Source organism: Grampus griseus, assembly GCF_964374135.1.
Source record: "Grampus griseus genome assembly, chromosome: 7".
Lineage (NCBI taxonomy): Eukaryota > Metazoa > Chordata > Mammalia > Artiodactyla > Delphinidae > Grampus > Grampus griseus.
Genome location: NC_139001.1, coordinates 849762 through 863680, shown reverse-complemented (window position 1 = coordinate 863680; position 13919 = coordinate 849762).

Genomic DNA, 13919 nt, shown 5'->3' with positions numbered 1-13919 from the left:
ACTGTCCTGCAGAAGCGCGCGCTGGGTGTCGCGCTGACTCCCCAGGGTTAGGACAGGGGCAGCCCTGCGCCGCAGGGGCCTCTCCGCACCACCTCCTCTCCGCAGCCTTAAGATCCAATCCTTTGCTCTAACAGGCCTTTATCCCAGCAATGCAGGCATCCCCTGGAGGGGGCGGCCGCTTAGGGAGGGTCCGCGGGTCTCTGTGGGAAAGTCCCTCTTCCCGGGAACGTGGGCGCGCATCGGGTCCGCGCCGGGGCGACGTCGCGCCCGCGCCAGGCAGGCCCCATGACTTGGCATTCCCTCCTTCCCCTCCCCCTTCCGCCCCTGCGGCCCGAGGTCCCCCAGCCCACCCAGCGCCAGGCAGACTGCGGACCCTCCCTGCCCGCCGCCAGGGCTGCGCGGCGGGTTTGGAGGGGAAGTAAGGGCGACAGGCAGCTTAAAGGACTAGCGAAAGGGTCTAAGCTGCAGTGTCCCTGTCATCCGAGCTCAGGCGCCTGGGGAGCGCCGCCAGCCGAGACGTCGCGGCCCCGCAGCCCCCTCCCCTCCTGCAGGCCACACCTGTTACTGGGGCGCTGGCTGCGTGGACGCAGGCCGCATCCACAGGCGGCCCCTCCCAAACCGTGGGTCTTTCTGGAAGGGAGAAGGGGTCTCTTGGGAGGAGGACGCGACTTGGGGTGGGGCGATGGGCAGTCTCGGAGGTGCGCACCAAGCTGGCGGCCCAGCCCTCCCGCCGCAGCCCCCGCCCGCCCCGCCCGCCTGCCCGCCTGCCTGTTTGGCTCTCGGCTCCAGCATCCGCCCTCCCCCACCCCGGGGACCAGGGCCTCTGCTCGCGCCCGGCCGCCCTGAGTGCCCTCCCCTCAGGCCTGGCCGCTGCAGTCGCGCCCCCTCCCGGATGCCCCATCCGCATCCTCTCGCCTTCTCTCCATCCCTCCCCTCCCCCGCCGGTCCGGTCGCAGTCCCGGCCGCATCCCTAGGAATGGCTCCACTCCAGGGGAGGGGAGGATCGGCGAAGGGGGGGAGGGTGTCTCGAGATGCAGCCAGCTGCCTGCGCCCTCCCCGTAACGACCCCCGCCCATCCCAGACGAGAGTCCCCCTGCAGCCGGGGCCGCATCGGAGGGGCCTTTCCGGAGGGCCCTGCCCAGCTGCTAAAGAAGGGCGGACACCCCAGAATTTGCACCATTGTTCTCCGCGGGGACGGGGGAGGGTCGGGGGAAGGGAAGGGGCCGCGCGGCGCCAGCGCCTCTGGCCGAGAAGAGGACGCCAGCGCAGGGCGCGAGCTCCCCGCCCCGGGGCGCAGACGATGCAGGTGCAGGATGCGGGGTGCAGGTTCTGGACGCGGGGCTCGGGAGGCCGGGAGAGCCGCTGCCCTACCTCTCCGGCGTCAGTGGCGGCGGCCCGGCATGAGCACGGGCATGGGCGCGGGTCCCCGAGCGCGGAGCTGCTGCCGCTCCCGGGCTGCTCTCGGCGCTCTGACGGCGGCACCGCGTGACGGCTGCGGGCCCCCGGCCCGGCCCGCCCCGCGCCCCTCCCGCCGCGCTGGTTGGCTGCGCGCGGCGCCCAAGCCCCAGCCGCCAGCTGGTTTGTCGCGCGGGGAGAGGGACGGGCGTCGCGGCTGCGGCGGGGATGGGGCTGGGGCCGGGCTGTGACATCACCGCTGACACCGCGGTGCGATAGGTGGGGGAGTGGGGGACCGACACCCGGGCCCGGACGCGCCGCCCCCTCCCCTGGCGCAGCCCTGGGCCCCCCCCACCCCGACTCGGACCCCTTTCAAGTGAAACCACTAAATCTTCACCTGCCCCACCCGCGATGCCAGCAGTACAAACGCATCGACGCTGAGGGACAAAACTCGCGTTTGTCCCTCCGAGGGCCTCCCTCCTTGCACCGTGGAGGGGCTGTCGGGGGTGGTAGAGATACTGACTTCTAGGTGTAACAGGTGAGTTTTCAATCGCGCCTGGCGTCTGGGCCAGAGCCCTGGAGGGAGACCAGAGCATCGCAGACAGCCCTCCTAGCAGGGATGATGCAACCGGCCGGCCAGTGGACCTGCCGCTTCTCCTCCCGTCATGCCTCGGGTGGAGACCCCCGCCATCCTCTCGCCCCACTTCTCCAGGTCGTCAGCGCCCCCGTCCTCACGGCCTGTTTCTCCAGCTTAACTTCCTTGGACCGAGTCACACGCGGCTCTTGGTCCACACTGGCAAAGCCCAGCCTTTGTCAATCCCCCAGCCGGAAAACAGGCCACCAGGGACGGACTGGCATCTTTGCGTGCCACCGACCTCCTTCCGCATACCCCATTGCTGGGCAACATTGACAAAGCCTCTGGCCAGCTCGCCCACCGGAACTGCGGTGGGTGCGGTGACGTCCTGCCGCCCTGAAGCCGGGGCGCCGGGACCCCCTTCCCACGCAGCCCCTGCGTCAGCCTCCTCCGCATCCCCAGGGCCTCGGTGGCGTCGGGCAGGTGCCAGGCGCTGCCCCCAAGGTTTACCCGGTTAACCATTTACCCCTCACACTGTGCAGTAAGGGAGGTGCTTCACCTCCGTTTGCAGCATCCGTGGGGCTTGTGCCTTGAACGTAGCAAGGGCACAGACACATACACTTCTGCAAAGGAGACCACCCTACCCTCCGAAGCCCCCCAGGTAGCTTCTGTTTTTCTATTCCCTGGCACCACCTGCAAAAAGAGAAGTTATTGTTCTTCCAAACTTTTGGTAGAAACAATAAAACTATGTGGGCCCCCCAGGGAGGGTGGGTCTTTTATCCTTTCTATTTCCAGCAGAGTTATCCCTCTGGTCAAATTCTCTATTTCTTGAGCCAAATTTGGCATTTTACATGCTTCTAGGAATTAGTCCATGTCACGGAGGTTGTAGAATAAATACTAGCATATTTATTCTCATACCTACTGTTTCTGTACTTCTTTCTCCTTTTTATTCCGTACTTTGCTGATTTGCATTTTTCTCTTTTTTAACATTTTCAAAGGACAAACTTACACTTTGTTAATCTTCTCATCTTTCCCTTTATTTCATTTATTTCTGTCCTTATCTATTATTTCCTTCCTTCCTGGTTCTTTGGATTTGATCCGTTGCTCCACCTCGAGGTCAATTCTTAGCTCATTTACTTGTAACTCTTCTATTTTCTGATCCATTTAAAGGCACCAAATTCCTTCTATAGCACTGCCCTAGCTGGGTCTCACAGAATTTGAACATGAAATGTTTTCATTATCATTCAGATCTAAATATTTCTTAATGTTCCAGGTGATCTCCTTTTAAACCCAAACCCATGGGTTACTTAATAATGTTACTTATTTTCCAATAGTGTTTCTTTTATGATAAACTTTTGTTACCAATTTCTAATTTAATTGCATTATTGTCTGAGCACGTAGTCCGTGTTCCATAAGGATGCTGGCAGGAAGCAGATGGCACGTTCAAATGAGCAGGGCCTGGTAAAGGGAGTACTTACAAAGGTGTGGGTAGGAGGTAGGGAAACCACAGAGCTGAGCGACGCTGTCTCCTGATTGCCCCGGGGGTGGGGGGTGGAGGTGCCCTGGCTATAGGAGCAGAGGCCTCAGTTGAGGAACGCAGCCAGCCTGAGCGCCCATCGGAAGGGACTTGGGGAAAAGACCCTGAACCTCACTCTCCGCTATCTGTCAGTGCTCCCTTTGTCTGAACCCCCCACTGACATGGTCTATGTAGGACGATCCCTTAGAGCGTCGGGCAAGGGGGATTGAGAAGCACAAACGGAGGACAGCAGCCCCGTCTGCGTGGATTTCTCCTCTGGAACTTATGGAGGCTTCTTTACGTCCTAACGCCTCGTCTATTTCTGTAAATATTCTGCGTGTGCTCAAAAGGTTGTGTTCTCTGTATGATGGGTGTAAAGTTCTGTATGTATTTAAAAGTTCAGAATTATTCATTATATAGATCAGAATGTGGAGATGATGCTAATTTTTGTCTGCTCGAGCTGTTAAATTATTAGTTTTAAGTTAAAGTCTCCAGTTACAATTGTTGAAATACCTACTTTTCCGTGCAAATCTGGCGGGCGTTGCTTGATGGGCGCTGAGGCAAACTCAGGCATTTCAATGCTTTTGACAGATGTGCATCGTCATTCTGCGGCCCCTCTCATCAGCGTGAATGTAAGGTCCTTCTTCATCTGTTGCTGGTTTTTTTCTGTTTGTTTGTTTGTTTTTGCCTTAAATTTGAATGTCATATATGAAGAGGTCAACCCAGTTTCCTTTGGTCCATATTGGCTAGTATGTCCTCTGCCAACATTTTTATTCTAAACTTTTTGTACCTTTAAGTGTATGTCTTTTAGGCAACCCATTGTGAGGATGTCAAAATCCAGACTGCTTCCACCTTTTACTTGGAATTTAACCCACTCACATTTATAGAACTGTTATATTGAGACTTAGATTTGCCACCTTATTAAAAATTTCCATTTATTATATATATTCTTTCCTGTTTCTTTTTGAGTAAATATTCTTTCTCCTGGTGGTTCATCCTTATTCTTATTTTTGTTTTTATAGCAATTGCCCTTAATTTAAAATGCTGTTTCTTTCCTTCTTTCTTTTTTTCTTTTTCTTTTTTCTTTTTTCGCTACTCACCACCTGTTTGGTCACTTACTCCTCACTCCCTGGCAATAATGAGATTGTCTGGAATTACACAGTTCTGAGTTATTGTGGATATATTCTATTTCTTTTCTTTTGTCCTCTCTTTTAAGACAATTAATACACATTCTAAGAAACTTGGTCGTCCTTATTGTCCATACCTCTTGAAGAGTCTCTTCATTTGTGTTACTTATGAAATACAAAGTATTTTCAATGTGAGCCTTGGGTGGAAACATTCTGAAACCTTGTATTTCTGAGAATATTTTTTATAATACTTTCAATTTCACTGGATGTAAAATTCTAGGTGCAAAGTTTGTTTCCTTCAATACTTTAAACATATGACTTTGTGGTCTCCTTGTGTGCTTTTGAGAAGAGTCCACGCTTATTGGGCTCTAGTTCCATGTTCTCTCAGGATGCTTCTAGAATTTTCTTATGGTGTGGATTTTTCTGTCTCCTGTTTGACAGTCTGTGAGTCCTTCAATCTGAAGTTGTTTATTTTTCTTTAATTCTGGAAAATTCATTTCCTTTGTTTTTCAAATATTTTCTCTTCTCTGTTTTTTGTTTTTTTTTTTTTTTTGGTACGCGGACCTCTCACTGTTGTGGCCTCTCCCGTTGCGGAGCACAGGCTCTGGACGCACAGGCTCAGCAGCCATGGCTCACAGGCCCAGCCGCTCCGCGGCATGTGGGATCTTCCCAGACCGGGGCATGAACCCGCGTCCCCTGCATCGGCAGGCGGACTGTCAACCACTGCGCCACCAGGGAAGCCCCTCTTCTCTGTTTTAGCATCTTTTTTCTTTTGGGATGCCTAGCATCGGTGCCCGTCCCCACCATTAAAACGGCTGGCTTAACAATCACATCCTTCATGTTTTAGCCCTGCCACAGCGCACTGCCCTGTGTTTTGTGCTCTGACCCTCTTCTGAGGTGCAGGTCGGCATCTGCTTTCAGTTATGTGCTCCACCCCATCACCGCTCATCGTGATGCTTTCTGGTTTGAAAATGTCCACTTAGGTTGCATTTCAAATGTATCAACTCAAGGGCTTCACACCGCTATGGACTCGAAACAGCTTCTGGAAAGATGGGGGCAGCGGGTGAAATTGTGGATTTTTTTTTCATGGATAAAGGAAAACCAGTAAATTTGACAGGTTCAGAACTGAGGTCAAGGAGTCTCCCTGCTTCTGGTTGGGGGCTGCTGCCCTTCTTTCTTCCTGCAGACAAGTCCTGAAAACATGATCAGACCTATGTTGCAGAAATGTCCACAGCATAACAAACCTTCTTGCTTTCACCTCATTGCAGTGTGGAAAGGAGGCCACGCTCAGAGACTGGGAGCCACACGTGGCTTGCAATCTAAACAACATTAAAATGACCCTACACCTTGACTAAATTCTCTGGAAGGCAAGGGTGGTTCAGTATTAAGGACTCCATCATTATAATCTACCATTCTCGTAAGTCACAGGATAAAAAGAAATAGGATGACTTTAGCAGGTGTTGAAAAGGCATTTGACCAGAGGGCCATCCATTTCTGGTTAAAAAGCAAATAACTACTCCCTTCGGGGAAAGATGGCTTCTTCTTTCACTTTAGGAGACAGCATCCCTTCAGGATCTTGGGGGATAAGAGTGCAGCCAAGGGGCGGCATGGGTTAGTGTCTGACTTCACTCTCTATCAGCTGTGTGACTCTGGGCAAGTTCACCAGTGCCTATGTCTGTCACCTCTCCTGTTGGTGGGATAAGAACAGTACCAACATCAAACGGCAGTGGTGAGGATTCATGTATGAAATGCTGGGTCCAGGGCTGGGCACACGGTAAGCCCTACACAAACAATACTCGTAATGGTGAAACAGCAAAAGAATTCTCGTTTAATTAGGGATGTGCATTATCATCTCATCTCTGTTTTATTTAGAAGTATCAGCCAATGCAATTACAAAGGAGAAAAAAAGGTTAAAATATTGAAACAAAAAAAAGAAACAAAATTATCAATATTTGCAGATGACGTAATCATCTACCAAGAAAATTTAAGGGATGAGCGAAAAGCTATGGGAAACAGTACTTTAGGGAGAGGTAAGAAAAATTATCACTGAGAAGGCAACGGTTTCCATAAAAACAAATAACCAGTTAGAGCCTATAATGGAGGAGTCTAACCACAATAGTACTAAGAAAGGTAAATAACAGGAAATGTGCAGGTTTCTCGCTTACAAAGAAATTAGGTAGGAAAACGCTGGAAATCCATGAAAAGAGGTAAATTAATGGAAGAGTATAGCATACTCTTGGAAAGGAACAGGTGATATTGTAAAAGGTCTAGTTTTCCCTAAATTAAAGCTACACGCTTGTTGCAATCTCAATTTAAAAAGCAGCAGAAGTTCATGTAGAAAAACAAGAAAGACTAGTGAGACGATTTGTTAAAAAGAAAGAAGAATGAGGAGGATTTGCCATTAGATATTAAAACATATCATGATATTCTAATCATTAAAAATATACCAGTATTAAAAGAAAATAGATCAAAAGTTTATGATAAAGGTATCAGTTCAAAAAATTTGGAGAAAATAGATGATTTGATAACTGGTGTAGGACACTATAGGAAATACATAAAATTGGATCCCACCTGACACGACATCAAGATAAATTTCCAATGAAGTACACATTTATTTGTAAAAAATGACATTTTAGGAAACTAGAATGAAGTGTGAATGGATGCATTCAACATCTTGGTGTGGAGAAATCAGGGTACACCAGCTGATTGCTCTAAAGAAGAAGATGGACTTCATAAAAAGTAAACATCTACATGGCCGAAACATCATAAACAAAACTGAGAGACCAACCCTGCCCTGGAAAAAGTATTTCAAAACATATGAAGATGAAGGGAACTTCCTCGAGGTATAAAAAGCTTATGCAAACTAATAGCAAAAACTATAAGTAACCACCAGAGAAATAGCCACGGACTATGAAAGGGACACTTTACAGAAAGAAAATGGGTCAATAAGCAAAGATAGTCATAGTTAAAGAAATGCAGGTCAGAACAGTGAGATCTTTTTTCTGACCTGTCAGAGCGTCCAAAGTTTAAATGTTTGGCAGCATCCAGTACCCTGTGGGTGTGGGGAAAGGAGCCCTCCACACCACAGCTGTGGTTGGGGCAGTGGAGAGATTTTTCTGGGCGTGTCTGCATTCAGGTGCCCCCTCCTTGATTCAGTAATCCCACGGATAGAAATCTGCCTGCAGTATCTGCGCACAAAAATTTCCCAAGAGACAAGATAACCAAGGTGTTCACCCACGAGCCCTGGTTAAATTAATCGGGGTGCACAGGAGAGAGTTCTCTGATGTTACTGAAAAGAATGAGTCCAAAAGTTATGTGCCAGTGTGGAAAGACCACCGAGATGTTTGTTCAATTATTTAAAAGGGGCACAGAGGAGTGTGCATAATATACCCAAACAACCACAAGAAACGGTTGGCAGTGTTTGCCAGCGCTGGGCCTGCTGTTGGGGGAGGGAAGCAAGGTTGCATTCACTTAAAAAAAAAAGTATCCATCTATCTATCTATCGATCTATCGATCGATCTGTCTACTTTCTGTTTATATAGTTTGAATTTTCTACTCATATTCAGGGATATCTTTTGTAGGCCAGTAGCACTATCTAGGAGTAGAAATTAAGACCCATTTTCATTTTTTACTTTTTTTGGCACCATTTACAATACTAATAAATACTACATTAGGTTTTTTAAATTTTAAAAATCTATCAAAGCTGTAGACTTCTCTAAGGCTAAGCAATGTTGAAAGACCCCAGTCCCTCCAAATAGTAGGTTAAGTTATATAAAATTGCTTATGTTCAACTAATTTGGATCATGAAAAATGGTAATTTCAAATGGTTTAACCTCATAAGAATAAGTTGTAGAAAAATATATTACAAAATTCAAAATACACAAACCAAGCTTGCAAACAGAAAAGAAAAACTACCCAGGTGTCACAAACCAAGAGGAAACTAAAAATGTAGTGGTGGCTACAGTCAAGGTGAGCTGATGGCAGGATGGTAATGTCTGGACAGCAACTGGGCAGGTGCAGAGGGGACCAGGTGAACCAGGTGGGTAAGGAGTGAGCTGAAGGAGCTCTTCGGGCAGGATGGCATGTCCAGGTCAGGAAAACGACTGTCCAACACGGGTCATCCCTGGGGCCTGAATGTGCTTGAACTGGGGGGAAGCTGGGAGGAAAAGGCTGGGCCGGGGCTCCTGCCTGGTGGGCACCCAAAGTCTAGGCTAGGCCAGGGCTCAGCAGAAAAGCCAAGGATGGGTGGTGGGGTCCGGGGAAGCTGGGAGCCAGGTGGAACCCGTGACCTGTGCTTGAGAAGCGATCCTGAAATTCTTGAAGGAGGCATAGAGTCATTGAAACCATATTTACAGAAATATTGGCTTCGACTTTTCCAGAATTGTAGATAGACAGAAATACTAGTGAGGAATTAGCATGAACCCCAATAGGAAAAAGAAAACCAAACCTGCAGAAACCGGAGACCATGAATGAACGAATGAATGAATGAATGACGGAATGAAAAGACAGGTTGCCTGAAAAGAAGCCACAGCTGGGGGAGTGGTGGGATGTGAGGCTGCTATGGAAGTACATGGGAGCCCTGGAGGAGTTGAGGGGACACGTGGAATTTGAACAATGCCGCACTGCCTCAACCTGGGCCTCCTCTGCCCAAGCCCGCCTCCCCTCAGGGGCCACAGAGCATCTGGTGTTCTTGCGGTCCAGGCCCTGGAGACCCCGCCCCACTGGAGACCCCTCTCATTGGAGGCCCCGCCCTTTGGAGGTGCCGCCTGGTTGCCGCGGCAACCCACTGCAGCCGAGTTCCGGGCTCTGCGGGGCCGCAGGGGAACGCCGTTGCCACAGCAACGGTGGGGCGTGTCTGGCCTGGTCCAGAGAGCGGGGCGCACATCCCCGCGGACGCAGGTGTCGTTGCCTCTGCAGCGAGAGGGCCCCGCGGGGTACGGATCCGGACTGTGAGGTGAGGCCAGGCCGCGGGGGGAGCTCTGTGGGCTCGAGCTGAGTCGCGGTGGGGTTCCAGATCCAGCACTGGAAGGCCTTTATCCGTATTTTACAGATGGGGAAACTGAGGCCAGGAAGGGAAAGACCTGCTCCAAGTCAGCGCGTTGATGTCCAGGCAGAGCTGGACAGAGCTCCCCTATCTGGCTGAAGCTCCCTTGCCCACCTGGTCCCCGTTGATCCCCTATAGCAGGGGTCCCCAGCCCCCGGGCCCCTGTGAGGGACCGGGTCGCAGAGCAGGGGGCGAGCAGTGGGGGAGCGAAGCTTCCTCTGCTGCTTCCCATCCCGCCATCGTTCACATTACCGCCTGAACCACCCCCCACACCCCCCGCCCATCCGTGGAAAAATTGCCTTCCACGAGACCAGTCCCTGGTGCCAAAAAGGTTGGGAACCGCGGCCCTGTCGGCATCTGCAGAGCTACACTGAAGTCACCCCCTCTCTTCAGTTTCTGCAGCCTTTCCCTAAGCTGAGCCTCCCATCCTCCACAGCCCTATGAGAAAGCCTCCTCCATGCAGCCTTCCTGCCGTCACCACTGGATGGAACGTTTCCACCCTCTGAGTTCTCATTTGTTTCATCCTCTGAGAGTCTCATGTTGTGTTTAAAGTGGGCCCAATGCCCTCCTTGGGGTCTGGGGAAGAGTAAAGCAAGTGAGCCAACAGGCAGTGTGTAAATTGTCTGAGAACCAGGCTGTCTGGGTCAGTCTTGGGCAGGAGAACACGACACTCAGGCTGGGAGGCCAACACGGGTGCAAGCATCCAGGAACCGCAGCAACAGTGCGGACAGGATTCCTGTATGACCCACCGGAGGCTGCCGAAATGGGGCAGGGACCAGACACCAGCCACTGACCTGGGTGCAGGGGAAGAGGCCCAGCAGAGCTCCTGTCACTGGCCCAGCATATGCAGTGGGGCTGGGGTCCAGAACGGGCCAGAGACTCGAGTCCTAGGGCTGGAACTCTCAACCAGGCTGACCTGAGGGCAGCCTGAGGCTGAGCACGTGTTAACACGGGGGGGCCGCCAAGGAGAGAGCCTCGAGCCTGCATACGGACACTGCTCTGGGCTCCCATCAGTAGTAACCTGGGCCCTGCCAGCGTTTGTATCATGCTGCAGAATTTGCAAAGTGCTTACTTTTGAATAACTGAGCTCCTTACACGCAGGTCCCCTTGCACAGGGAGGCACAATCATCGACCCCGTTTTGTGGATAAAGAAACCAAGGCTGAGAGACTTGAAAAGGCCCTGAGCATCCCAGGTACTTGCGGTCAGCCTGAGCCAGACCCCTGGTTGAACACACTTTCTACGACTCCAGTAGCTTCTCAGGGGCCAGAGCCACAGGGGGTGAAGCAGCCCTTGGGGGATGGTAGGAGCAGGTTCCCAGGTGACTGGCCCACCCCAGGCTTTAATTACTGGAGGCTCTGATTAGCCGGACCCCTGAGCGCCTGCCCTGGAGAGTGGGCAGGGCTGGGATGAAGCCCAGGAGTCTGAATTTGTAGGAAAACGCCCTCCCCCTTAACCATTCCCAATCTCACCTCACTGCAGAATCACCCAGGAGGTAAGATCAATGTTATCAAACTTTATGAAGAAGGGAAATAACCTGCAGGAGGTTCCAGGTTTGGAACCCAGAGCAGAGCTGGGAGATGCGCACCCAGTCGAGGGTGGAGATTGGCGAGGCCCCAGGTGAACGGGTCCCTGGGCTTTGGGCTTGGGAGGCCTGGAGGGGATCTGCACTGCGTCTGGATAGCTCTGCTGGGTTCTGCTCCTGGTGTGCCTGACGGCCAATTGCTGACTCAGTGTCTGGCCAGCAGGAGCTGGCAGCCGGGTGGCTGGGCTGGGGCCAAAGCCCATTGTGGGGGACCGTGTCCGAACAGCAGCTGCTTCCAGAAGCTCCCTTCGTGACCCAGACCAGAAGGAAATGCTGACTCTTTAAAGGTCAGTCAAAGTCCCCAGCACACCCCCCGCCCAGCCCCTCCACTGTTTTCCCTCCTCTGCACATCTGCAAAGACCCCACAAGCTCTGAGCTGTGTCTGGGCTTGTAGGGTGAGGGAACAGGAAGGGTGTCCTCTGTATCGTGAATATGTTGTTAGGTAGGGCTAGTAATCAGGACTGTCCCGCCACCCACCCTGAGCCGTGTCCAGGGAGGGAAGGTTGAGGCTCCCCAGTGATGTGGCTTATAGATTCTGCTGTCAGGCAGCAGGTGAAGCCAGGGGGAGGCTCTGGGGGCTAGAGCAGGTGCTCTGGGGTTCAGAAGGGAGGGGGTCCAGCACTCTGCTAGATGCCGGCAAGGGTTCAGGGGCTGGGTAGGACACCATGCTGCTCAGGGCAACTGCCGTCTTACAGAAGACGGGGCCTTCCCCAGGAAATTTCTGCGAAGTGGGAAGTGTTGCGGTGGCGATGCCCAGCAGCGCACAGGGCAGGACCCCGCCCGACCCCCCACTTCCCCAGTCAGCCTCCACCCACTCTGTCCCTGACTCCTCTGGGCTCTGCTTTGCCTTCAGCCAGTGGGAGGGTCCAGCAGGAGGTTAGAGGGCAGGAGGAGAGGGTGGGGGGAGGTGGGGGCAGGTTTCCCCAGCACCTCCTTTTCAGATCTCGCCGGGGGGGCTGCCACCCTGGTTGAGGGCTCTGTTTCCCGCACAACCTTCTCCAGGTTCTGGTGTGGCCCCTCCCTGTGCCCTCCGGGACCGACACAGACTCCCAGCGCTGCTGACTCCTGGGGCTCCCCCTCCCTCAGGGGCCCCCAGCCCTGCCTCCGCTGAATAAACAGTCCTTCACGAACTCTCTGCAGCTACCCCAGCAAGTTTCCTCCTGTAACCCTCACCAGTACATGCGGCCCCTTCGCAAAAGCCCAAGCACGTTGACATAATTTTAATTAGGCCTAGGGCCCGCCAAAGTATCAGTAAATTATTCGAAGAAGAAACTGTTCAGGTCATCTCTTTCTCTCTGAGGCCCAGGTAATAAAACAGGAAGGAAACGAGAAAAGTGTGGCTCCGGGGGACAAAATCAAACATCTTAGAACTTAGAAAACTTATTTGGTTCAATGAGGAAATAAAACTGAAATTATACTCTAGTTAGAAATGAATGAGAATGAGAATGTGCTTCGTCAGAACCAATGGGATGTAGCCATTGTGTTAAAAGAAACAAATTCAAGCCTTAAATGCTTGGTAAGAATTCAAGAAAGATCGAAAATGATTGGCCTCTACATTCAACTTCAGCATTTATCTTTTTATCTTATTTTATTTTATTTTTTGGCTGCGTTGGGTCTTCATTGCCATGCGCAGGCTCTTCTCTAGTTGTGGTGAGTGGGGGCTACTCTTTGTTGCGGAGCGCGGGCTTCTCATTGCAGTGGCTTCTCTTGTCATGGAACACGGGCCCTAGACCGTGAGGGCTTCAGTAGTTGCAGCACACGGGCTCAGTAGCTGCGGCTCGCGGCCCCTAGAGCACGTGGGCTTCAGTAGTTGTGGCGCACGGGCTTAGTTGCTCTGCAGCATGTGGGATCTTCCTGGACCATGGCTCGAACCCATGTCCCCTGCATTGGCAGGTAGATTCTTAACCACTGCGCCACCAGGGAAGTCCAACTTCAGAATTTAGATTATGAGTAACAACAACAAAATTCAACAGATAGTACAAGAAAGAAGCTAAGGAAAACCTGAAATTATGAAATAGAAAATAAACAATTAGACTTAAAAAAAAAAAGGATTGTCTTTGAAAATGAGGAGAGGATATAACTACAGAAAAGATATTTAAAATGCAATGTTTATATAAAAAGTGAAAATCTAAATAAAATTGATAACTTTCTAAGAAAATATTAATTACCAAGATTTTCTTACAAGGTGCTATAGACTGAATGTTTATGTCCCCCCATATTCATATGTTGAAATCCTAATCCCTGATGTAATGGTGTTAGGAGGTGGGGGTTTGGGCAAGTGATTAGGTCATGAGGGTGGAGCCCTCACAAATGGGGTTAGTGCCTTTGGAAGAGAGACCCCAGGGAGCTCCCTCCTACCTTCCACCGTGTGAGGGCACAGGGAGAAGTCGGAGGTCTGTGAACCAGGAAGCAGACCTTACCAGACACCAAATCTGCTAGCTCTTTGGCTTTGGACTTCCAGCCTCCAGGACTATGAGAAATAAGTTCCTGTTGTTTCTAAGCCCCCAGTCTATAGTGTTCTGTTGTAGCAACCCGAGCAGACTAAGACACAGGGAGAGAGAAAACCTGAATGGCCCAGTAACACAGGGGAAAAAATGGGAGACGCAGTAAATGATTTGACTTCCCTCACACGTGCTCGCGGGTTAGGCCCGGATTGTTGCATGGACAAGTTCTCCCAACT